The sequence below is a fragment of the Puma concolor genome, chromosome B3 (genome assembly GCF_028749965.1).
Source record: "Puma concolor isolate L17-30 chromosome B3, mPumCon1.1.hap2, whole genome shotgun sequence".
Taxonomy (NCBI): Eukaryota; Metazoa; Chordata; class Mammalia; order Carnivora; family Felidae; genus Puma; species Puma concolor.
This window is the reverse complement of record NC_141672.1, coordinates 49,307,424-49,333,849: the sequence shown is the minus strand read 5'-3', so window position 1 is coordinate 49,333,849 and position 26,426 is coordinate 49,307,424. Positions and strand designations below refer to the sequence as shown.

The following is a 26,426-nucleotide window of genomic DNA, read 5'->3' as shown; positions in this document are numbered from 1 at the left end:
GACAGTTTGTGGAGGGCCTTTTTGGCTACAATGAGGACTTTATGGTATGATCTTTGAACCAGGGAGTAGAATAACCGGATCTGTCACTTGAAAAGAAACCCTCAGAACAGTGATGAGGAAGGTGATCTGGAGGAAGGGAGGCCAGGTGGATGGAGGCCATGACAATAATCCCCGCAGTGGTGACAAACACAAAAGGGTGTATTAGAAACACTTGATAGGCCTTAGTGATTGTTTGCACGGGCTGGCACGGGCAGGGAATGAGGAGACAAGAAAATTAAAGGTGCCCGTGACCCAGATAAAAAGTGCAGGAGGAGCAGGACTGGTGTGAGAAGTGCTCATACATTCGGTTTTTAGGTGGAGCATCCAGGAAGACAGCACAGATGTGTGGGTACATGTGCCTCCAAGATGAGAGGCAGAGAGATGACAGAATCTGTACGCTAGGGCGAAGTGATGGGTGGTTCAATGTTTGCCTCTGAAAATGCCAGAAGTTTCTAAGACTCAGTACCGTCCAAGGGAAATGTAATGTCAGCTACAAATGTAGTTTTAGTTTTTCTCGTAACCATATTTTAAAAAGGTAAAAAGAAGCAAGTGTGATTAATTTTAATTATTATGTAAATAATTAATTATTTACTAAGAAATAAATTAAATAATTAATTATTTGAATTATTTTATTTAATCCAATGCACACAAAATATTATAACTTCAACATTCATCACTGTAATAATTGTTGAGATACTTCACATTCTTTTGATCATTCTAGGTCTTCAAAAGCCAGTTGGAATTTTACACTTACAACATTCTTCAACTGAGGCTATACTATATCAAGTGCTTAGTAGCCACCTATGGCTACTGCATTAGACCCTGTGGCTATAGATAGGTCCCACGACTCTGCCCTGAAAAATATATATGCACACAAAACTTTCCTAGAATTCTGGGGATTCTTATAGCCCCTGAAGTATACCTATGCTTGGTTAAGAACTCTTCCTTTTAGAGGCACCTGGGTGGCTCAGTCGGTTAAGCATCTGACTTTGGTTCAGGTCATGATCTTGTGGTTCATGAGTTCGAGCCCCATGTAGGGCTCTGTGCTGACAGCTCAGAGCCTGGAAACTGCTTTGCATTCTGAGTCTCCCTCTCTCTGCCCCTCCCCTTCTTGAGCTCTGTCTTTCTCATAAATTCTCTCAAAAATAAATAAACATTAAAAAAAATAAATGGTAAAGCAATAGTCCTTTAAAAAAAAAAGAACTCTTGTTTTTAGAGACTTTAGGTTTCTTGAGACTGGTTCTGGAAATCCATGGCTTTCTTCAATATTATGAGGGTTAATTTTAAATATTCTGGTTACACAGAATATAAAGTAATGTACAATTCAGAATGACAAGAATTTATTCTTGCAAATAAAAGGATTTTATAAAAGGATGTATTGCCCAAATACATCTTTTTAGTTTGTAATTCTCCGGTGGACTGTCTACACTGAAAGATGGATTTTTACATTTTCATGGGACACTTTGGGTTGCAGATTTGGTTTGTTAACCCTGTGTATATTGTTTCCAGGCCAGACAAAAGCAGACTTATAGGCATCATTTTCTAGGTTGATAATTTTAAACCCGATTCTTAATTCTGCAAATTTTTTAAAATTGGTTTTGGCGGTTTCTTTTCCCCTCACCGTGGTCATATACAAATTTCAAAGAAATGGCCGGAGGCACTACTTCCTTCCCAACCACCGATGTGTCCTCTCTTTAAAGCAGCACCCTCATAAGGGGGATTTCTTTCTGAATCTCAGGCAGAATTATTTTTAGAGGCGGCAGCATGTTATATTTGAAGGAATGACCCTTCCTGTAACTGGCCTGTTGGGATGATCTGGCTGTGGCCTCACATAATTACAGACCTGTGCCAACAGTCTGGGGACCATCAGCATACATGTAAGGCCTCTGAATCGAGGATATTTGGTTAATTGCTCACAGGTGTTTTCTCGTGCTTGTGAATACGTGCAGCCTATGAATTTTACAAAACTTGGCAGGAAGAAGGGCCGTAACGTTGAGGAGTTTCTTAGATTTACTCAGCTAATTAATCAGGCTGGGTAGGGATTTGGCTCCTCTGTTGAGGGAGCTAATGCATTTGGAATATGACTGAGGAGCAACCTATACTTCTGAAGCAGAGTTTAAGTGCAAAACAAAAGGAAACAGAGAAAAACTTTAGTAAGCTGCTGCCACCAGAAGCTTAGTGTAGTGGCCCAGCCTATTCTGGGAGCTTTGCAAAGATGGGTTGGCCCTGCCTCTGCAAAGAAATGGTGCTAGATTCTAAAACACAGCAGACCGTGTTGGGTTATGAATTTTCATTTCTAAGACTATGCCTATAGTACCAGCCACACTGTTCATTCGTTTTTCTGCTGGCTACTAATGATCATTATTGTTGGCACAATGGCCTTGAAAAGCGTGGAATGCTCATCAGAAGAATCCTATATTAGATTTATGTAGAAGTTTATCCTAAACAAGTAAGTATGACATTACTGGCTTAATATAAAATTCAAAAGAATGTCCGGATAATTGCCCCAGGTGATTTCTGTGACAGTTTATTCACGAGGATAAAAGTATGGGGGCTAGGTTAAATGAAATGTACCTACAGCCAGTTGGAACACATCATTCCGCCCAAGAAATTAGGGGGAAAATGGTTTTGCAGTTCAGTTCAACAAGCATGGGTGAATGCCTACAAAACCCCAGGTGCTGATGTTAAGGAAGATGAAAAGGACATGGTTCCTATCCTCGAGGAGCTTAAAGTTAAGGGAAGAGAGAAAAACAAATAGAGAATGTCAGTTGAATGCACTAAATGCTGTAGAAAAGTCTTGATTCAGCCATTGAATCCGGCAACCTTTCATGGAGAGCTGAAAACAACCAAGCCTGATTCTGAAAGGTCAGTAAGAGTTAGTCCAGCTGAAAAAGCTGGTTTTCAGGGCAAATATTACCAGAACATGAAGAACTAAGTGGAGAGTGGATGGGTGTGAGGCTGGAGACTGAGAGATGAAAAGATGTAGGGATCTTATCAAAGATGGGGGAAACTTAAATTTGCTTATACGCTGCAGGGAAAGATCCAGCAAAGAGGAAGAGATTAGAGACATGAGCAGGTCTTGGTCAAGACTGTAGAAGACATGGTTATGAAGGACTTAGTTTGCTTCAACTGAGCAAAGGACCACAGGGTGCATGTAGAAAAACTTGCGACACATTTGTGCTATACCACATCGTGTTTTCTGCTGAAGTAGGGGGTGACATTATCTACTTAAAAACAATGGTTCTAATCCTTGGCTGTCTACTGGAATCATCTGCGGAGCTTTTAAAAATGCCGATGCTTGGATCCATTGCCAGAGAATTTGATATAATTGGCCTGTGTTTTCAGAAGGTCTTGGGGAGACTTTAATAGGTTGTCAAGGTTGAGAACTGCTGGCTCAGACTAGACTGAAGGGGTTGAGGAAAGTATCAAATAGTCTAGAAATTGCCACTGAGGGGAATGGAAAAGGGAATTAAGGATGAGTGGAATCACTGTGAAGTGATGTTCAAGACCAGGTGAGTCTTCAGAGCACAGATTTATGAGAGCCCTGATCTGCAAAGGGTGATTTTGTTCTTTCTCCCCGCCACAGTGTGAGGCCAGCAAAGTAGGCTGGTGGTGGGACTGGTCTGAGGTGGGGTTTATGCAGGCTCGAGGCACAAGAAAGGGGTCAGGTCAGCTCCCTGCAGTCTAAGGCTGGGCTTGGAAGAAAGCGAGACAGGGAGCAGCCCAGCCCAGTTCTGCCTCAATCCTCTATTTCCACTAGTGGAAGTTTATATCAACAGGAATCTGGACAAAAACAAAACAAAACAAAAAACAATCAAGTAAACAAAGCACTGGGAGAAGCAACAGGACCAGACGCTTCCCCACTTATATCACTAATTGCCGAATAACCTAGAGGTGGCTGAACATGCTTCCTATAAATCTGTGTGACATTACATGTCAGAAACACATTTCATGCCCATCCCTTTTTGAAAATCACCGTTCATGCCTATGAAATAAAAAGGCAGGGCACGGTTTATGAGGGGTATGTCTTTCCCATTGGTCGTAGAAAGCGTCTCCTAAATCACAGGAGTGCTATGTGCTAGCTCCCTTACTTTCCACAGGGACAGGCAGCATTTTTCTTGCTAAGGCAGTGGCCTATTATCGAACTGTTTTGCATGGACACAGTGAGTCATTGTTCTGGCAGAATTCCCTGCTTTCCACACACATTTTTACCTACCTTTGGAATGTGGGAACACTGACCTTGTATATGATAGCCTGGCAGAAAAGTGGCTCTGTCAGAGGTTTTACTACTGAACAGCCCCGGGGAAGCAGGGAACAGAAGGGAAGGGAAGAAGGAGGGTGGGGAGGGCAGTGGCAGGGGATATAGAGAGAAGAAAGAGAATGGTGACCAAGAGGAACAGAAATCATTCCACCTGCAGTATTCCTCAGTATGGGAAACCTGACTGGGTAAAGCTCAATATGTTAGAGCGGTATTTCAGTAAGATGACCAACATGAAAATATACTTTTTATTTAAAAAAAGATGAATACTATGTGTGTACATGTTTGAGACCTTAGATAAGTTACCTAACTTCCATATCCTTAAAATAGGATAATAACGTTACTTGCTTCACAGGGTTGTTATGGGGATTAAATGAAGCAACTGGAACACTCCTGGGACATTATAAAAGAGCAGTAAATGTTAATTGTTGTTATTGTTTTTCTATATTTGGCAACTCTGAACTTGAGAACCTTAAACTACTTTTCCTAACTTATTTTTTTTTTCTTTAAACTGCTTTACTGTCTGTGAAAGGGGGATGCAATCATCTGGTCAATAGGTACATAAATTTAAGGGTATTAGAATACTCATGCACTTTTTATTTTATTTTTTTTTATTTTTTAAATATTTATTTATTTTTGAAAGAGAGTGAGAGATTGGGGGAGGGGTAGTGAGAGAAGGAGACACAGAATCGGAAGCAGGCTCCAGGCTCTGAGCTGTCAGCACAGAGCTTGACACGGGGCTTGAACTCATGAACTGTGAGGTCATGACTTGAGCTGAAGTCGGACGCTCAGCCGACTGAGCCACCCAGGAGCCCCTAGAATACTCATGCACTTTAAAGAAAAAAAACATGCAATGTACAAATGCATTACAGTGATGATCCATTTGTTCACAAGTATTGATTGAAAGCATATTAATGTTTTATATGCCTCTCTGAACTAGGACATGCATGGTATCTGCCCTCATAGAATTTATAGTCTTCAGAAGAAGTTAAACATTATATATAATACAATAAACAATATTATTATCATACAACATAAATACACAAATCCCCAATCGATTGTGGTAAGCGTATTGAGAGAAGAAAGCCAGTTATTATATTTAAGAGTGGAACTACATTATACTATATTTAATGGGAACTACATTAGTTTGGGTTCAAAACTTTCCAAGGATTGACATTTAGTTAAGACCTATCTGAGGATGAAAAGAAACTAGTGAGTGTCTGGGGCAGGGGTGTGGGGGTAAAGGGGCGGAGGAAATGTTCCACATCATTTCACATACCAAAAGAAGGCCAAAGGCAGCTAGAGTTTAGGGAGCCAAGAGAGAAGGGGCAATAGATCTAGACCTGTGTTAAGGAATTTGGAACAAGAGCACAACTTGCCCATGTTCACTTGTTTCAAGGGTTGCTCTGGTTGGTGGATTGGAGGGAGGCAAGTGTGGAAGAAGAGAGACCAGGTGGGAGGCTACTGATGAGTAGCCCAGCAAAGAACTGATGGTGGCTTGGGTGGACCGGAGTAGATGGAGATGGGAAGCAAAATAGGCAGAGTCAAAATAGACTGTGGGAGTGAAATTGACAGGACTTGGTAATAGATTGAATGTGAATGTAGATTGTGCAGCCACTGACAGAAATGAGGAAGTCTGTAGGAGGAACAGGTCTGGTAGGGAAGATGATTACTTGTGATTTGCTGTCAGAATCATTTAATTGCAATGCAAATTGTTTTAACCCATTGCAATCAACAGATAATTATTGTAATACAATTATGAATGTATATATTTTGTAGAACTGATGAGGTTTCATCTGGTGCAGATATATATAAAGTTGTAATATTAAGGAAGTCCAGATGATCCTTAGAATCCCTATGTTTAAAATGTTTCAAACGATTGTGAGGCAAAAAAATATAATCAGTACTGTCAGTTTAGTACCCGCTTGACTATTATTTTGACATCATTTAAAGTTAACCATGGAGAGTACAGCTCTGAACACAGAGCAAAAATTTCTCATGACAGAAGTTCTATACTGAAAACTCTTGGTCTTGGTTCTGGAAAATGAAGAGGCTTCTATATTTTATATTTATTTTTATATATTTTATATATTTTATATTTATATTTTATATATTTTATATTAAAACATGAATATTCCTCATATCTATACAAAAGCTGAGCAAGATGAAAGAACACTCATTTTTAACAAATGCACAGGAGGCCAGGGCTCAACAAGTGACCAACTGTTACAGTATCCCTTCCACAAGCATGTGGTGTGGGTGACTGTTTATTAAATAGCACAGTTGGGCTTTGAGGTGTGAAGAAAAAGGAGGGGGAGAAAAAAGGAAGAAGAATAAAGAGGACAAGAATGGCAAACAAGAGGGGGAGGTGGAAGGATAGAGGGAAGAAGGAAAAAAGGGGGAGGGAAAAGGAGGGAAATGAAGGAAGAAAAGGAGGAAGAAAAAAAAAAAAACAGAAGAGAAAATCCTGACATTCACTTCTAATAAATCTGAGGCCAATACACAAAGAAAAAATGCCATTTGGAAGAGCTGTCATAAATATGATCAGAAAGATTTCTTCTCAATTACCCCATAAAACAAATCTTCCTACCATCACCACCTTCCCTAACTACTCTTCAGGGGCCAGAGACAGATGGGGAATCAGAGAATATACCAGACTCAGAGCATAAAGGTTTATAGCTAATGGACAGTTTATGACTGGAACCTAGGACACAGATCAGTCCAGATGTTTGGGGAGCTCTGTACTTTCCAACAGCTGGTCCACTGTACCTACCCAAATTACGTCAGCTGCTTTGTATACTTTTTGGAATATCTAAAACATCTCATCAGCTGGATTCCATGTGTTTTCTTTGGGGATACATCAGTACTCCATGAAAAAAAAAAGGTTAGAAGGTGAAAAGAAAGGCGGACTTGAGAAAAACAGACCAGGTCTTTGCTTATGACAACTGTATTCAAGTTGTCTCAGAAGACAAACAGGAATTATCCCTGTGGTCACCATGTCGCACATACCCTTTTCACTTTCTGAGGTGACTGGTAAATAGCTGTGTGACAGGGCAAATTCATTCACCTCCAGGAGCCCCAGGTCCTTCATTATAAGATGAAGTGACTGAACTAAATGGTGTCCATAAGACTTCTTCCAGGTCTGTCATTTGACTTTGACTTGCCTCCCTGGGAACGCTGTGTTCAAACCCCATGGGAATTGGCTTGACTTGCTCTGTGGAGGTCATCCAAACCCGATTTCCACTCAGCTTGTTCTGTGATTTCTACTTTTAAGTCGGCCTGGGAACTTCTCCTCTAAAATTTACAACTGGATGAAATAAATCCATCAAGGGCAGCTAATTAGCACGAATATAGTTGCCAGCAGTAACTTATGAGGGAAATTCTGTAAGGATGAAGGGAAATGATTCTTCCCAGACACAAGAAAAGTTCCACTGATTTGGCACACAGTTGGGAATTAGTTGCCAAGACGTAGGGCAGAAAGGTGATTACTAGGTCTTTTTCTCTGAGAAAGGTATGATTCCAAAGTGGAAATGGACAAAAGGGCCCCTGTGTCCTTCTATTTAGGATGAAGTTAGACTACGCCAGTCAGACCTATGTATGGGCCATCAAGGCAGGGCTTCTGGAACCAGCAGCTGAGAGTCATCATCTCTTGCTCCTAAGGATGTCACCCTTCCCAGGAAGCCTTGCCCACCTACCAGCCTTTCTCTGGCTTGCTGAGCAGTGGCTGTCCAGCCCAGCAGAATCTGGCAAAACAGGGTAACGCACAGACCAAAGCCACCACTGCTCCAATGGGACTCAGCTATTTCCAAGGGCTCCCTCTGAACATGAGTGACCACAGCTCCTATGGGCCAAGATTCCCAAGCCGTGTTCCCGACACACGGTCGGTTGCAAGCCGGCACCAGCCTTAGAGAGCTGGGCAGTGCACCCACTCTTGTCCTCAAGTTCTGACTTTTCCAGAGACAGTCCCCAAGCAGGAAGTAGTAAATTCAGGGAGAAGCGGCATCCAGGCCAGCTGACTTTCCAGAGTTTGCTGATAGAATCAACTTTGTTTGCTGCAGTGGGGCTCTCACATCACCACATTCCAGGGCTGAAGTATAATTACTTTAAACACAGAGTGGCATTTAACCAAGCCACTGTTTATGTGCCTAAATCAGCACTCAGAGGAAACTGCCTTTTAAATCAACTTTTTGATGTTGCCTCGACAGTGCATGTGACTTTGGCAGGGAAAATAAGCCCGGTTATTTGCGCTTGACGTATGACTCAAAGGCTCTGAAGTGCTGTACTGGATCCAGTAGCCTGCCCACAATGAAGCTGTCTTCTTGTCCTCGATGGGCCAGCCATGCCAAGCAGCTTCACGTGGGGGTGGTCTTCTGCCTTGCTTTCCTGCTTGTCTTTCTGTCACGTTGATGAACTGACACAGTGTGACCCACCAAGACGAAGCTATTGCGTGGATAACACTTCCTTAGTCCACCGGCACCTCCAGATGCAGTGTTTTACCCAAAGGACAGGCACCCGGGTGGTCTTTTTAAGCAGGCTTTCCTGCTGCTCCTTCCTAGGTTGGTTAAGAAGGATCTTTGTGAAAGCAGACCAGAGAGGACTAACTCTAGTGGATTACGTGGTATTACTTACAGATTCTTGGGTCTCTAAACAGAAGATTCCTGGGGCGCCTGGGTGGCTCAGTCGGTTGAGCGTCCGGCTTCGGCTCAGGTCATGATCTCACAGTTTGTGAGTTCGAGCCCCGTGTCGGGCTCTGTGCTGACAGCTCGGAGCCTTGGAGCCTGCTTCGAATTCTGTGTCTCCCTCTCTCTCTCTCTGCTCCTCCCCTGCTCATGCTCTGTCTCTCTCTCTCCTTCAAAAATAAATAAAAACACTTAAAAAAAAAAATTTAAACAGAAGATGCCTTACACACCAATGACTAATTTTTATAAGATTTAATTTATATTTAAAAATGACTTCTAGGGAGATAAAATAAAAACCCGCACAACAGTACCTTTCCTTGCAACCCACTCTGAGTAGGTCGATGTGATTACCCCCACTTTAAGATCAGGAAACAGAGATTCTCCCAGGTCCAGCGGGGGCAGAAAGGCAAGGAAGTTGCAAAAGTTGGAGTGGAAAGACTCTACCTGGTCCCAGCGTGTACAGTTCCAGAGGTGACCGACATAAATAGGGTGAGCATTTAATTGACGGTGCAGAGCGGGACTGTTTTGTTTTGTTTTGTTTTCAGAATGAAAAGGGAATTATTAAAATTTAAACAGGAATAACAGGCATAACCTGGGGCTTTCTGGCAAACCCAGATGTGTATCCCAGTCATCCTGCAGCCTTCATCGGTGATGCCATATCTGGGTGAGCCCTGAAGCCAATGAAGCTTCTGGTCCCTAACTCACACGGGTCCCTGTGCATGCTGGGAGTGGCCTGGACTTGTAGAGCGTTGTAGGTGTGTAGTGAAAACCAGACCATGATCAGGAAGCATTTCTGTGTAAAGCATCCCTGATAATTCCCCTGAAGATGTTTTTGGAAAAGTTCCAAATCCCCAAGGCTTCAGTTACCTGTTGTGATTTCTTTCCTAAGTAATTGTTCATCCATGGCCTTAATTTTGCACACATGATTTGTTATGCTTTTATTTATTTATTCTTATTGTTTTAACGTCTATTTATTTTTGAGGGAGAGAGAGAGGAGCGGCAGAGAAAGAGGGAGACAGAGGATTCAAAGTGGGTTCTGTGCTGAGAGTGGAGAGCCCAAGGTGGGGCTCAAACTCATGAGCTGTGAGTTCATGACCTGAGCCGAAGTCAGACACAATCGACTAAGCCACCCAGGTGCCCCTCTTTTTTTCTTCTTTTTTTAGAGAGCATCCTTCTCCACACCCTCTGACTCCTACACAAATTGTATGAGCCTCAAGTTCCACAGTATGTGGTAAGGGCACCTGCTCAGGTGGCACAGTCTGGGGAGAGAAGTAGGGACCAGCATCATCCCAGTAGGGTGTAAATCACGTTATTTCTTACTCTCATCATATTTATACCAATGTAATTAGGATGAAGTGGTCACTAAAGGCAGCTCTAAGAGAAGAAAATCAATCTCCCAGTTGGAGCTGAGGGTCATAGACAAAAGAAAGAGGTAGCAGTGGCCTTACTTTTGAGTCCTTGGTTAGTTATAGGAAGAAATGTAGGAGAATATGGTGCACTGCATGTTTGTGAGCTTCAGGTCCTTTTATATTACTCACTGATAGGGCTATTTCCTGCCTGAGAACTTTACTCTGAGTCAGTCCTTGACCCCGCTTCTACTGCTGCCCAACCCCCAACACATACATACTCTGCTCAGGTTCTAGTGTATTTGCTCCTATTCACAATACCCTGAAGATTCATCCGGACCAAGCCTTAGGAGACCTTCAATCTAATTCTTTGTCTGCACTGACTCATTTTCTGGCTTTGCCATTTTTCATAAGCTCTTCAGTTCTCTTGGATGTGCGATGAAAATGATTTAATACCTCAAGAAATAGGAGATCAAATTTTGCTCCTCAAAAAAAATAGGTCAGATCTGAAAATCAGCTGCCCTCTACACACGTGTTAAAATACCTTTGCTCTATGGACCGTGAGAAAGGTATAGGTGATTGTTCAAACAGAACAACACAAAAATGATCTTGGCAGAATTACTTCTCATACTTCAAGAAATCAGGGGCACCTGGGTGGCTCAGTCGGTTGAGCGTCCAACTTTGGCTCAGGTCATGACCTTGCGGTTTGTCAGTTCAAGCTCCTCATCGGTTTCTGTGCTGACAGCTCAGAGCCTGGAGCCTGCTTCGGATTCTGTGTCTCCCTTCTTTCTCTGCCCCTCCCCAGCTCATGCTCTGTTTCTCTAAAAAATAAATAAACATTAAAAACATAAATAAAAAAAAAGAAATGAAATGAGGTGCTCTCGTTTCATTACCACCTGGGTACACTGGAAAATCTATGCCTCAAAGAGCTATGCATTCTGAACCAGTCTGCCATCATGTTTCCTATCCTTAAAATGGGCTCCTGAATTCCACAGGTCCAAACAGTCAAAATTCATTATATTGTATAAACCAGAGTACAGCTGATGACTCAGAGCTAAATCCTGACAATCACTCAGCCCTCTCTGTCACCCAGCTCCGTCACCTTTCCTATTTTTGTGAAGGTCATGCACATTTTCTCATCCCGCTGGACATGCTTTTCTCCTATTAGAAAGCTGCTTTACCTCTTCTCCACCTGGACTGTATTCCTCATTGTCCTTCAGAGTTTTCCTGGCTATCACAGTTTCCTGGAAGACTTCACCGTTGCTGTCTTCCTCCCGTCACCATTAACACCTAGTTCACGATCATATCATATTTCTCTATACCGTATCATCAAGTTTTATTGACTGGACCATGAGCAATCTCAGTAAACACTGCATTTACTGTAGTTGCAGTAGACATCCAATAAATGTTGAATAAATGAACAAGTGAATGAAAGCAAGATGGCATTAGAGAGCACTTATAAGGCAAGAACTGTGGTTTAGTGGTTCCGGAAATAGATTAAAAGAATTTCCTATGAACCTTACTCCGGTGTTTCCCAACTTAGAAACAGTACCCCTACTGGGAACACCATATGGACAATACTATTCACCAGTTGGGATAAAAAATTTCAAGGGTCTCCCAGACCTTTGATCTATCAAGGGTAAGTTAGAATCTCCAATTTCTGAAACTTTCCCTTACCGCCTTCATTCCTGCCCGTATTAGTGCTGCCTTCCTACAGGTGCCTGGATGGCTCAATCAGTTAAGTGTCTAACTCCTGATTTTAGCTCAGGTCATGATCTCATGGTTCATGAATTCGGGCCCTTCATCAGGCTCTGCACTGACAGTGAGGAGCCTGCTCTCTCTCCCTCTCTCTCTCTGCCTCTCCCCCTCAAAAATAAATAAATAAACTTAAAAAATATATATTGCTGCCTTCCTAAAAGCAAGATGAATTTGTAGGATGAGTGTATATGATTGTGTTATCCCATTGTGGAATATATATGTCTATTCCATTGCTCCATCTTTAAAAAATTTTTTTTAACATTTATTTATTTTTGGGAGACACAGAGAGACAGAGTACAAGTGGGGGAGGGACAGAAGAGAGGGAGACACAGAATCTGAAGCAAGCTCCAGACTCTGAGCTGTCAGCACAGAGCCCAATGTGCAGCTCAAACTCATGAACTGTGAGATCCGTGAGATCATGACCTGAGCTGAAGTCGGACGCTTAACCGACTGAGCCACCCAGGCATCCCCTTCTGCTCTGTCTTTCATAAAATGGCTCTGCTAGGCTCTGCTTAGCCAGGCACATGGGCACTGTCTAGATCTGCTTCAGTCCAGCCTTAGGGGCCCAGAGTGGTGTTCTTTACTTGCCCTTCTAAACTGCAGCGCTGAGACAGCTAAACATCAGCACCAATCTTTTAAGCTCAGCAAGTTAGTAAAATGAATTTTTTAAATCCAAATTAGAGCTGAGGGAGCTTGGGAACATTTGTCTGGAATGCTAACTTGCCTTCATAAAACTCACTAAAATAATTGCTCACCCCCATCTTGCTCGATCAAGACTATAATTAAACACATTGGAGATTTTTCAAGTTGTCCAGGTAGCAGGAAAACTATAATGACAGTAAAAAAAAAATTATACTATATCTAGCAACTGTACTTGAAAACTATAGTGTTAATACCATCTCTCCTGTTATACTAAAAATTCCCAACATTGTTATAGTTTTAAAACATCATTTGCCACTCACCCTGTCGCCAGCATTGTGTGTGCTGAAGGGGATGAAACAGAGAAGTTTGGGAGTACTTTCATTACCCAGATCAGTAGTTTGAACACTTGGTGTCTTACTTCCAACAATCCGCATATTTAGAATGGGATGAATTTGTGTGTGTGGAGGGGGAGATGATTATATATTTTTCCCATTTAGCTGAAACTAATTCAGAAGAGCTTCAATAATTTCTGCTGTTGCGTTTTCAGAGAATAAATGACTGAAACTGAAAACAAAACCCAGAAATTCTGATTTCTAACCCTACATTTGTCCTATGACCCTTCTGGGATTCCCCTGACTTCTTCCGTTCCGTTCTGTTCCGTTCCGTTCCCTTCCCTTCCCTTTCCTTTCTTTTTTTCCCTTTCTTTTCTTTTCTTCTTCTTATATGCTGGCAAAAAAAAAATAGACAGATTTTTACCCAAGACAGGAAGCAGTACCTGAGTAACTATTCCCTGGACCCTGACTGGAATGGAATCTCCTTAGTGTCACAGGCTGCCATAGGATATGTCACTGTAACATTCAAATCTTTTTGCTCCCCAGCAGAAACCCCATCACACTGACCCATCACAGGTGGGTGTCCTCACTGTTCTTCAATGCAACATGCCCATTCTTACGTACAGGTCTTTGTAGAATGCTCTTGTCTCTCTTCCCTGCTATCCAAACCGTGCCTTCTGTGAGGCCCACCTAGGCCTGGCTTCATTTGAGGAAGTTACACCCATTCTCATCAGCTCATAACTGCCTCTCTCTATATTCCCCTAGCATATACTGTCTAAGTCATTCTTTTTATAACTTAATTCTGTTCTTTTCTCTTTACTGAATTAGGAGCTCCTGATGAACAAGGTTCATGTCTTATTTGGGGGGAGGGGTTGTCATAGCCTAGGTTTATTTAGGCATGAAGTAGGCAACTGACAGTGTTTGTTTAAGTGGCAAAAAAAAAAAAAAAAATCTAATCCTTGATGATACTCCCAGATTTGGTGAAGAGCAAGATAGCATGATGGAAAGCACATGAGTTCGGAGTCAGACAGAATTTTTTAATCTCCCTTGTCCTCAGGTATTTGGGTTTTTTCCCCTGTCAATAGGAATAAGAAGACTTAACTTGCCTAGTTATCAGGATTAGAAATAAGAAATGTGAAATTCCATGTACAGCGCCTTCTATATAGGCGCTCAATAAATTGGAACTATATAGAACTTCTATATAGGCGCTATAGTTCTATATATACTATATAGAACCTATATAGTAGGTTATCAATAAATTGGAGTTATTATTGGTTATGAAACCGAGACCTGGAAATAATGATCCTATTTTCTGTTAATTTACCAAACAGATTAAAGAGTTTTGAGATTTCTTTTACTTAGGGAAAATAAAAATCATTGAGTGCCATCATTTGCACTCACGATCAGAGAACTCTAGAGGGAAAATAGGAAAGATTGAAGTTGCCAGGCTTGCCCGTGCAACCTCTTATCATTATTAATCTGGGGACTGGGTTGTTTTGCACAGTTAATATAGCAGTAGTCACATCTCCACAATGAAAGATTTTAAATCATATTCCTCTGTAAATCATTCATTCCATTCTCAGGATTTCTCCTCTGCTACTCTTGCCTGATGTCAGATTAAGAAGATAAACAATTCTGAAACATACTGAAGAGAGATTTTAAAGGGATTTGATATATAATGGCGTGCCTTAAGTAAAAGGTTGAGTTTTAGTTACTTAAAATACATGCATATATCCACCACATGATAATGTCACTGATCCATCATCTCATGTCTCTTCCTCAGTGGAAGTGATGCCAAAATCTTTGCATTAAATGTAAAGTGAACAAAACTGCTCCTTAATTGGCTCTGATGACCTGGAAAGCTAAATACAAATGGTCCTTTTATTTTCAGCCACTCCAGTGATTTCCAGAAAATGAAGAGTCTGAATTGTTCTGGCTGTCTGGAGCCTATAGCTAGAGCTCAGGTAAGTACCCTATAAAAGAAGAGAGTCCTGTTCAAGACAGTCTTATAACCTGGTGAACAATTTATAAAGCGCTGAAGAGGAGCCCAGGACAGCAATGTACAGAGAACCAACTTATTGGCTATTCTTGAGTGAGTCATATGCCACGTCCCCTGTGGCTTTTCCATTTTTTAAAAAATGAGGGTGACAGTTTTTGCAAGATATTATCAGGAGGTCTGTTTAGATGTATGGTGTAGTGAATGAAGACACTGGCTTCGGAGTCAGAAAGACCTGGACTTGAATCCTGGTTATGTTACTTATCAACTGTCACTTTGAACAGAAAACCTCTGTGTTACTTTTCTCATTTGTAAAAAATGTGAGCAACTATTGCTCCTATTTGTAAGATTAAATAAGGTGCCTGGGACATCGGAATAGATCAGTTACTATTAGCTATTATTTGTAAAATACTATAAGCTTCTTATAGAAAAGAAGCCCATATGATTCAATATCTGAATTATTCACCTGGCAGGTACAGGTTTGGGAGGGTATTTTCAATTTTTTAAAAGTAGATTTTAAATAGGCTTTTACTTTAAATAAGCACCATATGCCAAATTATGGTTTAGTTGACTCATACATTTCTGATTATTCTTGATATCACTGTAGAATGGCAACCATCAGTATTAGGAGTATATCACATTTATCTGCATAAAAACAGTGCTTCCTCTCTCTTGATAATTTTACTCTGAAATACTGGAGCTGAATGAAGTGAACAGGAGAATTATTAAATTATCAAGTTCCAAAATAGTCAAGCTTCACTATTCTTTGAGATTCTCATCCACATTCACTTTCTTCCACAATGTAAGTTGCGAATTAATAACCTTAGCTTCTCAGGTATAAGTTTGTGAATGAGACCTAGAAAGAGGTTTTATGAGTTTCATTAGTATAAGGAAAATAATGATTGAAGCATAGGGTTTTCCTTGGTTTAAACTATTACATGTAAGGGTTAAGATACTTCAGAAGGTCTAGTCAGATAGGACACCCTGGTGCACAGATGACTGAAGGACTAACAGATAGCAAAGCACAGCCCAAGGAGGTTGGAAATCAAGAAAAAGGGAGAGTGAGGGAGAGGTGAGGCAAAGAGAAACTTCTGGGCAAGATGAAAAACGGTGGGATGGCTATCTTGGGTCCAGGTCCTCAAAAGACCAGACCATACAGGCATCCTACTGTCTCCATTCCTGCTATTGATAAACAGAAGTAGCTCTGGAATGCTCATCTCTCTCCTGTGGCTACCATCACCCAATCCTGCTTCTCCCCTTGCTCACCACCCCATTCCTTACCCAGTTGGAAAGTTGGAGCTTTGGAGTTGTTTATAATCAAAGTCATGAAATAATAATATTTGAGCTTAAAATTTTTTTTAATATATTATTTGTTTTTGAGAGAGAGAGAGTGTGTGTGTGTGTATGTATGTGTGTGAGCAGGGGAGGGGCAGAGAGAGGAGACCAGAATCTGAAGTAGGCTCCAGGCTCCAAGCTGTCAGCACAGAGCCCCATGCGGGGCCCATGAACCATGAGATCATGACCTGAGGTGAAGTCGGCTGCATAACCAATGGAGCCACCCAGGCGCCCCAATATTTGAGCTTAAAGACAGATGTGGGACTGTTTCCAAGAATACAGCCTGATGATGATATCCTCTACAATCTCTGACTGTTACTTTTGATGTGGAGATCATCTCATTAACTGAATAATGATAAATATTTTTTTAAACAACTTTATTGAGGTATAATTGACATATTATAAAATCTATTTTAGGTGCATCTATAATTTCATGACTTTTTTTTTTTAATTTTTTTTTCAACGTTTATTTATTTTTGGGACAGAGAGAGACAGAGCATGAACGGGGGAGGGGCAGAGAGAGAGGGAGACACAGAATCGGAAACAGGCTCCAGGCTCTAGAGCCATCAGCCCAGAGCCCGATGCGGGGCTCGAACTCACGGACCACGAGATCGTGACCTGGCTGAAGTCGGACGCTCAACCGACTGCGCCACCCAGGCGCCCCGATTTCATGACTTTTTAATAAACTTAGAGTTATTTAATCATCACCACAATCCACGTTGAGGACATTTCCAACATCTCTCCAAAAATCTTTTATCTCTGTTTTCAGTTAATCCCTATTTCTACACCTGACCCCAGGTGACTACCAATATCTTCTCTGTCTCTATAGATTTGCCTTTTCTAGACATTTAAATGGAATCATCCAGTAGGTCTTTTGCATCTGACTTCTTTCACTTAACATAATGGTTTTGAATTTTGTACTTGTTGCAGTCGTTTGTTCCTTGTTACTGCTGAATACTATTCCACCGTCCATGTACCAAATGATAGACATTTGGATTGTTTCTAGTCTTTTGCTATTATAAATAATGCTGCTATGAACAGTCACATACATGCCTTTGTGTGGATATTTGTTTTCATTTCTCTGGGGTAGATTCCTAAGAACAAAATTGCTGGGTGAGGTGGTAGGTTTAACTCCTTAAGAAACCACCAAATTATTTTTCAAACTGAAAAATATATTTTACCCACCTGTGAGCAACATAAGAGGATTCTGGTTTCTCCACATCCTTGTCAACACTTGCTATTGTCAGTCACTTCAATTATGCTCATACAGTAGGATCACAAACATTCCTCATGGACCAGAGTCTCCTTACAACTTGAAACAGACCCTTTGATGTCTATACAAGCAGAAAAGGAATGCTTAGTTTCCATTACTTGTTTTGGCCAATTAGAATAAGTTAAAAACAAAAGCAAAAACCTAATACTTGATGTGGGCAGGAGTAGAAGTTCCGTGCTCACCTGGATCCTTCCTCCAGCTACCTGGACAGCCGCTTCTCCACTAGATTCTCATCTGCTCCGACAAATTGAAGCAGATCCCTTTAGGATAAGCCTTTCATGGTGCTATATCCTGGTATCATGTCAAAGAAAATCCCACACATTCAGGGAAGTCATGTATTCTTGATTTTCTTCCTGAAATGATGGGATCGAGTGATAAATAATGCAGGCAGAGGAAAAGAAAAGAAAGCAAAGAGCTCAACATCTGCCAATTGCCCACATACTGGATATGAGATGAGTATTTTCATATTTTTCACATGGTGAAATTCTCATAATCCTTGAGGTAATTTTACAATCACCATTCCACAGGTGAAGAGAGGTTAGGTAAATAGCATAAGGACACACACTTAGTAAGTGGAGCTGGGTTTTAAACCCAGGTCACCTAGTTGGAATCCAATTTTATTTCACTGTGCCAACTGAGAGGAAAAAAACAAAGGATGAAAATTCTGATGAGCAGGGGGAAAAGTTAATGTAAATGCTAACTAATGAGAAAATACAACAATGAGATTTACAGTGGTCAATTATTATAACTACATTGTACAGCCAATAATTATCTTGTGGTCCAGGCCTTATTTCTGTAGTTGGGTGCCATATATATATTATATTATATATAATATATATATATACATTATATATATATATATATATTATACACACACACACACACAGACACACACACACACACATACATACACACACACACAAAGTTCAAACCTTGGAGAGGAGGAATCAATCTCACAGCTTAAGGAGGAATGGGGAGAAATGGTGTTCTTGTTTATTGAATAGGCATTTTGATTTTTCCCCCAGCTGAGAAAAGATTGTTCATCCCAAGTACTTGCCCAGATAGTGCAGCAAAAATCCATAGAGACATTTTTACCACCCAGAGTGAGGAACTAAGAAGTTCCAGAATTAAACTGGTACATTTTTTGAGTAATAGTTCTGCTTCCCTCGGGTGAGTGGAATCTTTACTGATGTCATTGCCACCCACCACCACCTGGCATCCCTGCATGGTGGCGGTCACAGCAGTGTATAGATGGAGAGGAGCAGTTAGAAGATGCTACAGGGCGCTTGGAGGAACTCTCTCTCTCTCAAGACAACAAAAACATACCTTTACAGATTTCAGAGTGGAGGCCTCCTTAATCTTTGTCTTTAGGAATATTTGATTTATGTGTTTCTTACTTCATTTGTTTTTCATATATGTTTATGTGATCACCATGAAAGAAAAAGTGAGAACTCATCTTTATGATGCCTAGTTTCTTTTTTTTTTAATTTTTTCTTAACGTTTATTTATTTTTGAGACAGAGAGAGACAGAGCATGAACAGGGGAGGGGCAGAGAGAGAGGGAGACACAGAATCTGAAACAGTCTCCAGGCTCTGAACTGTCAGCACAGAGCCTGACGCGGGGCTTGAACTCATGGACCGTGAGATCATGACCTGAGCCGAAGTCGGACGCTCAACCGACCAAGCCACCCAGGCGCCCCTATGATGCCTAGTTTCAACGGAAATGTCGCTATTTCCTGAAGTTCTTCTATTCCTTAGAGCACCAACTTAGAGGTTGTTCAGGCAAGGGTTAGAAATGTGGTAAAAGGGACAGGGGATGGGAGATGAGGATATGAGTGATACATTCTGAAATTACTTTTTCTCTTAGCAACAGCCAACACAGGTAATTGGGGATTATTTTAATTTTTACCAATTAAGTTCTTCAAATTTTAGGGTTTTAAGTTAAATCCTAACTGGCAGCATTTTGTTACTGGGCTCATATCATGTACTTAATAGCACTTATCTTTCAGTGGGATTAAAACTAAGAGTGAGAGGAAAACTAACAAATGTGATTATTAAAGTGCTCTGCCAGAACAGATGGTTATTGGTGTACCTAATCAAAGCAATAATAATTGTAGCAAAGATCAGTGCACTTCTCAAACTATGTTCCAAAAGATGTTAATAGGGGATCTGTGGGGAAAAGAGACCCGACTCCATAATCAGATAAGTTTGGGAAACACGGAGTAAAATTTGTGTAATACCAAAGAGCCTTTAATATGTTAAATGTACATCATGAGCCTCCAAGAGGGGCATGTTGCACAGAGTATTTCCTGAACTGCTTGAATTGAAAAGAAAACCTTTTTTTTTAAGTGTAGTTGACACACAATGTTATATTACTTTCAAGTGTACAACATGGTGATTCCTCAAGTTTATATGTTGAGAAGAAAAACTTAATCACGGGAACATTTTGTAAAACATTTTGGGGAAAGACAGGAAAGTTGCAATTGCTTTAGGAGTACGGTTTCTTGTCTATTCAAAGTTCACACACGCGGGAACCTCTTTCCATTTCACCCACATTCCATCTCATATCGCCCATAAAAGGACTCTGACTGGTAAACCCACAGAGCGTAGAAATATGTTAAAGGAGAAATTAAATCTATGACCTTTCTAAATCTGAATTTTCTTGTAAAAGCCTAAAGGGCCAACCTGACTGAGCGCTGCTTAATGGTAGTTTCAAGTGAAATGGGAATTTTTCATTGAAAAAACAAACTAGGGGTGCCTGGGTGGCAAAGTTGGTTAGGTATCTGACTTTGGCTTAGGTCATGATCTCACAGTTCATGACGTCAAGCCCCGCACTAACAATGTGGAGCCCACTTGGAATTATCTCTCTCCCTCTCTCTCTCTCTCTCTCTGCCCCTCCCCCACTTACACAAGCACTTTCTCTTTCTCTCTCTCTCTCTCTCAAAATAAATAAATAAACTTAAAAAAAAAAAAACCCTAACTCATATAATAATGAAATGCAATGCATGGCACTTATTTAGATCTGGATTTCAACAGACCAACTATAAGAAGACATTTGGGGATACATAGAAAGCTTGAAGGCTAAGGAATTATTAATTTTGTTAGGTATGATAATGGTATCTGGTTATGAGCAAAATGCCAGTTTTTAAGGATGCATACTCAAGTGTTTTGTATGAAATGTTAGGATGCTAAGGATTTGCTGTAAAATCCTTTAAAAAATAGATGAAGCAAATTTGGCAAAATATTAATAACTTCAATCTGAGTAATGGGACAGGTGAGGATTTTATACAATATTTTTCTGTAGGTTTGAATATTTTGGTGTTGATGAGTTTTTTTTAATGCAGAATAATCAGTCAGCCCCAATCTATGAAGTCAGACTCTCTGGAGACTGGTCCTAAGAGTCCTCTGTTGTTTCCCTCCTCTTCTCTGTCACTCTCTCTTTTTAACAATCCTACTATCAGCGGTTTTTAGTGACGAAGGCTGAGATGCTAGCTTCCTCAGGAATGCTATAGCCTTTACACCTCGCCTAGTCATTCATGGCCTGGTATGTTGTTTTTTAAGAGCTTACAAAGCAGTGATGTAGGCGTGTGAGAGAGTTTTAATATAGCAAAAAGCCTGTTGCGCAGATATGCAGGTTAAAGCTACAGATGCTAACTAAAAGCTCAACCATCTCATTAAACAAGTAAGTGTAATATGGCTTGTTTTTACTAATTAGTTTTGATGTTTACTGTTTGTAATGCAAACACATAGTTGAATTAAGAATGAAAAAGTGAATAACTTGTCATAATTATAAGGTAACCATAAAATTATAATCAAAAGTAATGTTACATTTCATAAGTCAAACATATAAAAGCAAACAATATAAATAATAATAACTAATCAATTCTAATATGTGTAGCTAAAACTAAGTTGCTTAGAGAATGGCATTATGCATAATTAACCTAATAAAGTTACATATTATACTTCACATATTAAATGAGTCAACTTCAGAAGTCACAATTTGATACATCTTCTTAAAAAAAATGCAGTGATGAACACAGAAATTCAGTACATGCAGAATCTATGCTATTAATCCATATCATCTGCACTTTTAAAAAAATATTTTTTATTTATTTTTGAAGGAGAGACAGAGCATGAGCAGGGGAGGGGCAGAGAGAGAGACACACACAGAATCAGAAGCAGGCTCCAGGCTCTGAGATGTCAGCACAGAGCCTGAGGTGGGGCTCGAACTCACGAGTCTTGAGTTCATGACCTGAGCCAAAGTCAGACACTTAACTGACTAAGCCACCCAGGTGCCTCCATATCATCTGTACTTTCAAAAATCCATATTGTCAGGGTGCCTGGGTGCCTTAGTCAGTTAAGTGTCTGATTCTTAATTTAGTCTCAGGTCATGATCTCACAGTTGGTGAGATTGAGCCCCATGTCAGCACGGAGCCTGTTTGGGTTTCTCTCTCTCCCTCTCTCTGCCCTTCACCTACTTGCGTGCATGCTCAGGCACTCATGTGCCCTCTCTCTCTCTCAAAATAAATAAATAAACTTTAAAAAATCCGTATTGTCATACTTTGGAAATGTTATGGAAGAGGGTTTACGGAACATGCCTGAGCTTCATACCCGTAGTTCATATGGTCTGCATAAAATGGATCATGAATGGGGCACCTGGGTGGCTCAGTCGGTTAAGCGTCCAACTTCAACTCAGGTCACGATCTCACGGTCTGTGAGTTCGAGCCCCGCATCGGGCTCTGGGCTGATGGCTCAGAGCCTGGAGCCTGCTTCCGATTCTGTGTCTCCCTCTCTCTCTGACCCTCCCCTGTTCATGCTCCGTCTCTCTCTGTCTCAAAAATAAATAAAAGTTAAAAACAAAAATTTTTTTTAAATAAAAAAAATAAAATGGATCATGAGCATAATTAGCCATGTCCTAAGCCATAACATCTATTAAATATGGATTTTGAGCTGTTTTGGTTTTTCTAAAATACATTGAAATGAACATATAACTAGTTTTTGAAAATGCTTGTCTCTCACCATCAAAAATCATGGTAATGATCGTGGTGTATACCACAGTTAATACTCTTCATACACCTTGGGAGACATCAGCCTCATTTGAGAACATCAAGAATATATCAGATCCTTTGCTAATAGGAAACAAAGTGAAAACATATACCTAAAGGGAAAGAACTATGTCATAATTATATTTGTATGAGCTATACCTAGCACAGTGCCTAAAACATAATAGGCATGTAATACATGTCTGAGTAAATGAATGAATGCTTATCATATCTCTGAATTAGCTCTATCCCCTGTTCTCAAAACCAATTATTTGTCAAGGTAAAGGCTTTAATCAGAGCTCTTAGCCCATGAAAATTAAATTGCTGAGCCTGGCCCCTTTGTAGGAAATGTAAAACTCATGAAATTCAAGTACCCTTGGGAAATCCAAATATATTTCCATTTACCATTGTATATAATAGAGGCAAAAATAAATTCAGATAAATTTACTTAAATACATGGATATTAGCTTTTGACGTTCCTTAAAACATTTGAAAAGGAAATGGAAAATTCTCTCTCACAAATTTGGAGGCACCTTAGAGTAACAGAGAATGCAGACAGAAAGCCTGGGTTGGAATCCTGGCTCTGCTACTATTTAGCTGTTTGTACCCTGGGTAAAGCCACTTAATCTGAGCTTTAGCTTGCTCAGTTATAAAATGAAAAGGTGAGATTAAATTATCTAGGTTTCCTTCCAGCTCTAAAATTCCTTTTTTTTTTTTTTAATTATTCTTCTCCCAGAGGCTGCTGACCAGTGCCTTGTGTTGACCACTGCCTTGTGTTAAGCTTCCTATCTTTTCCAATATTAAGTAGACAGAGGCTGGCATAGCCTTGTGCACAGACTCAGCACCGTTCTGAATTATATGAGCCCAGGTACTGGCCAGAAAAAACTTTCACATATAAGTAAAGGCTCTTTGTTGTTCATGTTTTAAACGAGTATATTTAGGAAACCGTTTAATGTGCTCTCATTTCTTTTAATATTTGAAGTAAATTTTATCAGAAGGCAGCATATCCAGCTGTTAAGAACATATTCTCTGCAGTCAGATTGTTTGGGTTTGAATCCTGGATTTAGAATTTAGATAAGGATAGATGTGTTAACTAATCTTATTGTGGTAATCATTTTGCTATTTATGTGTATATCAAATCATCAATGTTATATGTCAATTATATCTCAATAAAGCTGGGGGGAAAATAGCTCTTAGGACAAGGGACTTCTCCATGACCCAGTTACCTCATCTTTTTAAAGTGATTACAAAAAGAAAAAAAAAAAAAATAATGCTACCTACTTCACAGGCTTGTGAGAGGCATAAGAATTAAATGAAAACAAAACAAAACAAAAGCACTTAGGAGAGCACCTGACATGTAGTAATCACCCAATAAAGCAGCTACAACTGGTCTTTTCCAAATATCCTTTATCTGGGAAAACATTGTTTTCCCTACTAAAGAACACAGTAAAACATTTGCTGTGTACCTGTCTCTTTGCTCTGACCTGTTTATGCTCACATCTGCAGAATAAACGAGGAAGGCAGCGTGGGGGGGGGGGGGGGGTCGTTGCTTGCCTGCTCCTGCCCACCCCTACCCTGTAGTCCTAGGCCTCTCCACAGTTAATTGAATTGCTTTAGTCAATTTGTCATATTTGCCTATAGTTGACCATTTCCCTGTCTGGCTATGTGCTGTTGGCCCATTCCGGGCAGCTATGGAGAAGCAGCCTTGTGAAATGCTGACCTGTGTTGAAGATGGTCCTCAAGTCCCTGTACTGTTGCCAAGAGGCAAATGAGATGCTTTGTGGTTTAAAAACTGCGAAATGCTGTTCAAATGCCACTTTTTTATATGTGAAGTCCAATTTGAAGATCAAATCTAGAGGAAAAAGGCCATGATGTGGGAGGTGACCTCCAAAAGGACTGTCATTATTACAAGGTACAGTGATCATTTCCCAAAGGCCATGGAGTAGCTGTTCTTGTGTCCTGATTCTGCACCCAGAGAGGGAGGCCCAGAGGGGTAGGAGAGACTTCCCCCACCCAGGGGGCTGATCAAGGCAAGACAGAAGCAACCATAGGGAAGAAAAGGCCAGCTTCATTCTGAACCATCTTCTCACCTGCATTACACATTTTACATGGAATAGCAGGTGTCTTTTACATTTAAAAAATAAAGTTTTGTTTTTCTTTCAGATAACTGGCAGGGGACTTTATTTGTATGGATGTGCTTCCTATTTAAGGAGAAGAATAAGCATTTTATATAGCAACCATTAAGTGAAAAATCTTTAAAAACTAATTTTACTCTATAATTGATGTGTCCCCATTTAGTATGCAAATGAATGATGTTAAATATATGTGTAATTCCCTAACTTTAGGAACGTACTTTTGCAAATTTTTATTTTTAATTTTTGGAAGCATTACACATAAAAGTGATACCATTGGCTAGAAATAGTTGCTGGGGGGAAAAACTGACATAAAGCAAATGGCATGTTATCAGCACCGCAGACCAGTACAATTAGCAACAACATTTTATCCTGCCCGCACACAATTGCAACGCTTGATGTATCTAAAACCAAACCTAGAGGGTATTATGCTAAGTGAAATAAGTCAGACTGAGAAAGGCAAATATCATATGATTCCACTCATATTTGGAATCGAAAACAAAACAAAACAAACAAAAAAACCAAACAAATGAATAAACAAAAAGCAGAACCAGACCTATAAATACAGAGAACTGATGGTTGCCAGAGGGAGAGAAGGGGCTGGAGAGTTGGGCAAAATGGGTGAAGGGGAGAGGGAGATGCAGGCTTCCAGTTCGTGAATAAGTCACGAAAATAAAAGGCAAAGCCTAAGGAATACAGTCAATGATACTGTCATAGTGATATAATGGAAAGATGGTACATACACTTGTGGTGAACATTAGTATAATATATAAACTTGTCAAATCCCTGAGTTGTACCCCTGAGACTAACATAACATTGTGCATTAACTGTACTCAAAGAAATAAAAACAGATGTAAAGGGGATGGAGAACAAGAAAAATATTTTTTCTCTGGTAATTAGCATAACAGGTCACAAAGCTAAAGAAATTTTGTTTTGAAGGAGGACTTGCAAACAGAGCAATTTTGAAAGGTGAGGATAAAGGTAAAATTCATAATACAAACTGATATGTTTATATCTTCGTTGATGTCATCCATAAATCCATCTAAAACGGTTTTTGTTTTTTTAAGTTGTTATTTAAATTGCAGTTAGTTCACATACAGTGTAATATCAGTTTCACATGTACAACATAGTGATCCAGGACTTCCATACATCACCCAGGGCTCATCACAGCAAGTGCACGCTTTAATCCCCATCACCTGTTTTACCCATCCCTTTACCCACCTAAAAGTTTTTTTTTTTTTTTAATGTTTATGTATTTGAGAGAGCTCAAGCACATGACACATGAGCAGGGGAGGGGCAGAGAGAGAAGGTCAGGGAGAATCACAAGCAGGTTCCACGCTGTCAGTGCAGAAACTGATGTGGAGATAGAATTCACAGCCCGTGAGATTGGGACCTGAGCGCAAGTCAAAAGTCGGAAGCTCAGTCAACTGAGCCACCCAGGCACCCTCCACCTAAAATGGTTTTTAATTTTTTTTTAAATGCTTCTTTGTTTTTGAGAAACAGAGACAGCATGAGCAGGGGAGGGGCAGAAAGGGAGGGAGACCCAGAATCTGAAGCAGACTCCAGGCTCTGAGCTGTCAGCACAGAGCCCCATG

General features: G+C 40.3%; 1 protein-coding gene across 1 annotated transcript in view; it reads left to right on the top strand.

The window, feature by feature from the left end:
• FRMD6 (FERM domain containing 6) overlaps nt 1-26,426 on the top strand; it is a 241,979-nt gene that overhangs the window by 122,823 nt on the left and 92,730 nt on the right. The window contains exon 4 of the mRNA XM_086709760.1: nt 14,946-15,018. The gene's annotated coding sequence lies outside the window, so the exon portion shown is untranslated. The remainder of the gene's footprint in view (nt 1-14,945; nt 15,019-26,426) is intronic.